The sequence below is a fragment of the Mus caroli genome, chromosome 4, assembly GCF_900094665.2.
Source record: "Mus caroli chromosome 4, CAROLI_EIJ_v1.1, whole genome shotgun sequence".
NCBI classification, from domain to species: Eukaryota; Metazoa; Chordata; class Mammalia; order Rodentia; family Muridae; genus Mus; species Mus caroli.
Genome location: NC_034573.1, coordinates 86192927 through 86200849, shown reverse-complemented (window position 1 = coordinate 86200849; position 7923 = coordinate 86192927).

The following is a 7923-nucleotide window of genomic DNA, read 5'->3' as shown; positions in this document are numbered from 1 at the left end:
CAGCAGCATGGAAGTGTAAGCCGAATAAACCCTTTCCTCCCCAACTTGCTTCTTGGTCATGATGTTTGTGCAGGAATAGAAACCCTGACTAAGACAACTATGTAATAAAGTATTTATAGATTCTCATTTATACTAAACTAGAATTCAAGAATCCTAAAAGTCATGTAAAATCATACTATAAAAATAAACAGGGGAAATCAAAATTGCTTTTGTGTTCTCATTTTGAGTAAAATTTGTAAAGAAAGTTTACAATTTGATATTAAAGTTATTCAAATTTTAAGAATTTTAATTTAGATTTATATACCCCGGATCATTTGGTCCATATGCAGTTTTTAGACATTTCTGTAATTACTCAGAAAAAAATTTAAAGGAACTTGTAGGCAACATGATAAGGTAGAAAGGTCACATCTTTAGAACATGAATTCAGATTTCTGTGTAGCTGCAGTCTCTGGCTATTTATTTAACTACTGTTAGCATTCAATTTTCAGTTGAAAAATGGGACTGATAAATCCCACCTCACTGAAATGTTATGAGGTTCATATCAAATGCTGGAGATAAAATCCTTCCTGAAGTACTTTGTGAGATATAATTTTTTTTGGTTTATTGCCTTTCCATAATCTTAAGAGATAAAGTCTTAATTTTTTGGTGTTATGGACTAGTATATACTAAGCATGTTCATGCAAAACTAAGAAAAACTAACTATGAATTACCCACATTCTAATAACATTTTTATTTTAAAAGAAAGTGTTTGCTTCAGATTTTACTCTGATATTTTGTTCAAAAGAATCCTAATACTAGTGATGGCAGAGACCTTCCTTGGAATGCCTCTAGTTCCATAGGATAAGCACCAGATTTTTGCAAATAATCTTCCAAGCCTCTGCTTGTCAAGTAAGTTTTATTCCTTGTCATTTGGTGAATGCTGAAGGGCTACAACTAGTTCATAAATATGTTCGAAGTGAGTGTTCTTTGTTGCTCTCAGAATGTCTGCATTTTACACTTAGATGCACCTCATAGGCACTTTATCAATGTCATTCATTTTTTGTTCTTCTGATTCATCTAGAGGGAAATGAAAACTTTCATTCTGACTCAGAAAACTCATTTTATTTTATTTGTTAAATTTTTGCTCAACTAACTGTTCCTAGTGCTCGCTCATTAGTACTATTATGAATATCTTCTGAGCCAGAATGGCTTTTATACATTTAAATGCATAGAAGGAATGATGCCTTCAAATGTCTTGCTTGAAAATTAAAATGTGCATTGTCTCTTGAAATTATGCCACCATGATTTGACATTTAAAAAATGACAAAAGTTAAGATATATACATCCACATATGATTACTAATACTTTCATAGTCCAGAGTACTATTTTCCATGCCAATAATCTAGAATTAAGAGAAATAACAAAGAAGAGCTACATTTAGCTCAAAGTTCATTTTTAAAATTGATTTTCTTATTGGGTTTGCTTTTCCTGATTAAGATAAGTGGTTGAAATCTATCATAGTTCTCATTTGGCTCCCGACTGGCTTAATGCTTTTTGGTGATGATGTCAGTGTTTTAAATCTCAGGAGCAGGATTCTTCTGGAACTTTGTATTTTTCTGCCTAGGTTCTTAAAGAATAGGTGATGAAGGAATTGAAAATTAAAGAGATAAATAGAGAGAGGAAGGAATCTAGGGCTACCAAAATACATACCAGCAATACAAATGCAGTGTTGTTTAACTTGAAAATTAACTCAACAGCACATATTGTAGGCCAAGGTAATGCTGAAGCTGAGTATATTAAAACATATATATGTTTTTGTTTAGAAATAAGTCTAGAGAAAACAAATTTATGTCCTCCCTCCTCAGGAAAAAAAATCACTAAACACTGATGTTCAAGTAGTTTTATCCTAATTATTTTTACATTTATGTTATTCTATTGAAATAAATGTGTTGGACAAGGGGGACTGCCCTTTGAGAGGAGTGGAATTCTTGTGTGTCCCTATTTCTATATAATGTAAAAGAGATCCTTTTAACTAGCCTGTATTTCACTGCTCAAGCAAAAGCAAAGGGGTATGAGTAGCAATTTGCATTTTAAAATTTCCAACAACATTTTTCTGTTCCTCATGATGAATTGGAAGATGTCAACTCTCTTCCCTTTCACTAGAAGAATATCAATCCGATGTTGAAATGATACTCATATTAATTATGAAGATTAAAAGACCCATTTGGCAGAAAGCTATTAAGAAATGGGTGAATTATCTCTGATAATAAATAGGTAAAATTGAGTTAATCATTTATTTAATGTGTATAGTTATTGAATGCAATGTATGAAATAGACTTGGACCTGTGTACTGATGAGAACAGTTGAAAAAGAACTCGGAGGTCACGGTAGGGATTAAACTGGGCTTTAGAGGGACAGAGCTTCTGGGTTCACAGTATTTTGGCATGCCATAAGGAGCCTTTTTGAGTGGAATTAAAGATTGCTGAGGTTCATAAGAGTGAAACTCTTGAAGATTTAGTGATTCAGAGCCTAACTGAGAAACCATTTGTAGATAGAATAGTCTCACAATATAAAGGGAAAATGGAGTAGTTGAAGGAATGTGAGCATTTATGAGTCTAAAGACTTCCGTGATACATGCAGGAGTGATGGGTACCATGGTATACACCCAGTCCACATCCACATGTTGTATCCTAAAGCAGCAAAGCTCTTAGGCGCCTTGAAGGTTGGGAGAAATTATTTCATGGTTTCTACTGATGTAAACTAAGTTCCTCTGACTGTGCTAGTGATAATACTGGTGATACCTTAGTTGAAATGTTACATAGAATCCATAATTTGGGTCAGAGACTATATATTATTACTTTTGTGTCACAGAGGGGTGGGGGTGACAGAAACTAGCTAGGGGAGGAAGAGTTTGTTTTGGCTCACAGTTTTAGATAGATTTTAGTTTGTGGTGGTGAGGAAGGCATGGTGACAGGAAGACCTATGCCTGTGGTGTGGGAGGCAGTGGGTGTTTTGCATAGCGACCTGAGAGTGCTGAGCTGGATCCAGGGGAGAGGAGAACCCTCACAAACTTGATTTTGGTGACCTACTTCGTATGCAAGAATTTTCATTACTGAGGATTTCAAATTTTGGTTTGAAAAGTAACTATTTGAGAAAATTTAGGAATTTGGGAAATTGAGGGTGCCGTATTTTACTCCGTCTACCCTTTATTCTATGTTTCTCTCTCTCTCTTTTTTTTTCTTTTTTAAGATTTATTTATTATATGTAAGTACACTGTAGTTGTCTTCAGACACACCACAAGAGGGCATCAGATCTCATTACGGATGGTTGTGAGCCATCATATGGTTGCTGGGATTTAAACTCGTGACCTTCAGAAGAGCAGTCCGCACTCTTAACCACTGAGCGATCACTCTGGCCCTGAACGGAGGACTTCTTTTTTGTTTTAACATTTACTTATTTTATATGAGTACACTGTAGCTGTCTTCAGATACACCAGAAGAGGGTATCGAATCCCCATTACAGATGGTTGTGAGCCACCATGTGGTTGCTGGGAATTGAACTCAGGACCTCTGGAAGAACAGTCAGTGCTCTTAACCACTGAGCCATCTCTGCAGCCCCGTTTCTCTTTTTCACTGACAGCATTAATCAGGAGCTTGTTGGGCTTCTGAACTCATAGTTTAAGTGCCTTCCAATTCTGTCTTTCTAGAGCAAATTTGCAAACCTCTGAGGCGTCCCTGCTGAGGCAGCGTCAGTTTTTTTCCCCTGGGTATGGGGTATTTCAGCCATCCAATGCATCCAATGTTGTACAGGGTTTAAAACGGAAATGTGGGAGTCAAGTTGCATCTGGGTCTAAGTGTTCTCCTAGAATGAAAATAATATGATATAAAAATGAGTTAAAACAAAGCATGAAACAGAGTCAGTAATAGCTTTCACAAGCCATACTGCTTCATTCCGATACTCCCAACTGTTATTTCCTCTTTAACAGCAGAGAACAAGTCCATGTTTCCCTTCTCGCAGCTACTTCCTGCCTACACTTTCACTCATACAGATATGGAAGATGCAGCTGAACATTACTGTAGAAGGATTTTTGGATCATCTTGCTTTCTGCTGACCAATAGGAAGAAGCATAACCTAAACCCATACAGCAATAGGGTAAATGACACACAGCGGGCCAGTGCGCCTGCATCTGTCCTCTCTAGGCTCCTCTGAACGTAAAGGAGAGTGAAAGGCAGGCCTGGGTGGCTGACAAATGAAACATAATCTCAACCACTGTTTTGAAGGTTTGCAATACTTTTAAAATTCACACGCATTTTTCATTTTACTCCAGAATATATTCACATCCATTTTAATATCCAAGAGAATGTCCAAGTTCCATGCCAAGTGAAATTGTTGTCACGATGAAGTAGTGCTAATGTGATCCTGTGTTTTCTCTTCTCCCAGGATACTACTGTGTACTTAAGCATCTCCAATTTGAAAAATGAGTTATTTGGATGTCATTTTAATATTATGGTTATATCTGTCCACCACCCTCAGCACTTACTCAGAGGGAGACTAGAAAGGCTGACTGACGGTAATAGAAGCTTATCTTTCAGGAATAGCTGCAGTAAAAGGATGCTTGCTATCCAGTTTGTAAACCAGAGTTCTACACATGAAGTAACGCTGTGCTGGAATCTTACACTCCCTTGACTCTGGTGGATTAGAAGTAATGCTGAGCTAAATTAGTTACTTCCTGGGTCTAATATATCTGTCCATTTTAATGGCATTCACATTCATATATAAGAATAACATCCCGAAGTTTAAAAATAGAAACAAAATTCATATTTTTTGAGGCATGGGATGAATATATAGGCTGTTGGAAAGAGAGGATATTTTTTTTTCTTCAACGAGGCAGAAAAGGAATAACTTTACAAGCTCAGCGAATTGCAGAGTATTGCCAGCTAGGTCTGTGCACAGATTCTTCATTATGTAGAAAGCTAATATAGTTAGCAGAACATTTTTTTTCTTTAAATGCACATCAAACCCAAGGATGAAGTGCAGTCACAAAATAAGCTTCTCAAGTCCTGGAAGCCATAAATTCCCAATGTTATAACTTAATCTTCTGGAAATACTCCAAAGAGCAGCCCCGAGTTCCCTTGACTAAAATGCTCTCATTTTCTCCCCGTGTGCATTTAACTTTATTCTTTATTGAATAAAAAGGGGGAGGTATAAAAAAAGGGACTTGGTTTATTGCTTCTAATAAAAGAAATGTAATTTGAATACTCAAGGATGTAATCAGATCATAGCATTTCAATTGTATTACTAATATGGTCGTAAAATAAATAAGCTGCACGCTAAAAAAGCTCACCACGCAAGTGCATCCTGTCACCCAGTCTCATCCATCTTTCCTTGCCATTTCCCGTCCGTCAGCAATTTTTCCCCCTTCAGCTTTTGGCTTGCACCTAGTGATTTTTCACCCATCCTTCACTGTTGTCTTGTTACCTTCTCAGTTTAATATATAGAGCTAGAAGGAATCTGCTGTACCTCACTCACACATCTTTAGTTTTTGGACTCTCAATTTGTCACTTGACCACTCTGCCTGTTCCTTTCTTGTCTTGTTCATTAAGTCAGGTACTAATGCATGAAACTGGGTGTTTCTCATGTTGATGTTTCCAAACAATTGGTCTTTTAGCTCCCGGAATCTGTGAAGCTTGTCCCTAACGAAACTTCTAGCAGAAAAAATGAGACCTTGCTCTTTTTCTTTTCTATTTTTAAGTCAAGTTTGAAACCTTAGAAAATGAAGCTGACTGAAAGGGTACTTTAATTTCAGGTCTGGGCAGGACAATTAATCTTTTTTTCCCTCTAAGTGTTAGTATTCATTTAAAAGTCTGTTTCTGAGTAACCAACAAATATGAAATTTTGATCATGAAAATGTTGGGAAATATTAAGCTCAAAATCAGATCCATGGCAACTCAATTAATTAGAATCCATAGATCTTACTTGATAAATGTGATCAATGTGTATAAATTTTATGAAGACAAAATTTAAGTTCAAAAGTAGTCACAGACTTCAGTGATGAACAGTCATTGCTATTTCTTCAATAAGAATTCTTATTTGATAATCTAATTTTGTATTATTCAATGAAGAAATTGATTTTCTAGAAAAATACATATTTTATTTTTATACTGAGTCCTGGAATGATTTTTCTCTTCTACTTTGTCATGCCTTGTGGGCACTGGAGGGGAGCCCTTTGACAGCAGAGTTGAATTATAGCTCCAGTTATTGACCCTTGGCAGCAAATGAGATGCACCTTGGAATTTACTGAATCATCATGTTTTCCTAGCCAGGAGGATTAGGACAAATATCTTCTTTTATTTTATTCTAAAAATCACACTGACACTACATGACCATGATCTTGTTCTTTGAAGCAATTTTGTTGCTGTTGTTGCTCCAAAAAAATCTTTATTTCTTTGGGAATTGTATGAGACTATTAGTAAAAGTGACCTTCGTCTGCTAAAGGATATGAGAATAACTCTTTTGAGTGAGGATTAAATGAAGTTCAGTAAAATGTTGAATTGACTCTTTTCTCCCACTAGAATCTACTCATTGTTTTCCAGATTTTGGAGGGTATCTGTTTTGGCATCCTAGTATTGTGAAATGTGGGTTCATATGAGAGATTGGGTTGTGTAACCAGCACATCGACACCAAACATCCCATCAACATGAAACTGTCTCCAGGATCAACCTTAGTTCTCAAATCTCTCAAGATACCTCTTTCTCAAAGTGGGAGAAACCTTGGATTTTAAGTAACATGCATATGATAGAGATTTGAAGAGAAATGTTAACCTTATGCAAGTATCTATTCTTCTGGGTTCTCAAGCCTTCCCAGTATCTGGTTCTCATTCTTTCTTCTCTGTTTTTTGAGTAGCCAGCCAACCTGGTCTTTAGTGAATGTTTAAATTAGAGCAGATCTTGGTAATTGTATTGAGTGTTGGTAAAATGGCCTTCAACACAACCAATACTAATAAACAAACCTACTGTGGAGCAAAATGGATCCCCTAGATGTTCTATGTAGGGTATCTAGGAAAACATCAATTCTGATAGTATTGAAAATTAAGGCAACTGAATCTCTTGTGGAGATAGATAATGGAAGAAAAGAATATGAGGGCTGTTTATCATATCCTCTTTATATGGTAACTTGAACTTGGAAACAACTTTGATTTAGAGGACTTAAAAATCATTGAATGGGGGAACCAGTAGCAAAATCTGTTAGGTACTAAAGCCTATGTTGAAGTTGGGAATTTCTCTGCATGTTACTGAAAGGAAATAAAACTTGAGACCTGTGATTCATGTAGTGTATTTCAAATAACCTAAAGAGTTGTTTGTGAACTTTGAAACCTGGGGCTGAGAACATAGCAGAACAGACCAGGACATGCCCGGGCAGGTCCATCGCCTCCCTATCTCCCACCCCTCTGACCTAAGTTAAATGTTAACAGGCTGCTGATGTTTAAATGGACCAATCATGTGAAATCGCACCAATTCCTCCCCCAGCCCCACTCCTTTTCTATAAAATCCCCTAGCTTCCAAGCCTAGTGGTCGAATCCACTGTCTCCTGTGTGAGATACATTTCGACCCGGAGCTCCACCATTAAAATACCTCTTGTTGTTACATCAAGGTGTTGTGTTCTATTCGTGATTCTTGGGTGCACGCCGAATCGGGAGTTGAGTGGGGGTTTCCCCACTAGGTTCTTTCATTACTGCCTGAAAAGATCCATTGCCATACCTATGGACATAGCCCAACTGTATTAAAAGAGCTGGCTACCTAGTTTTGAGTCATTTTCTATACATTTCATATGAAATACCTAGGTACCTCAAATGCCGTGTTTTTTGTTTTTTTGGTTTTTTGGTTTTGTTTTGTTTTTCTCATTTGTGGAGACACAGCACCAAATTCTTTCAGTAGGGAAAATGCA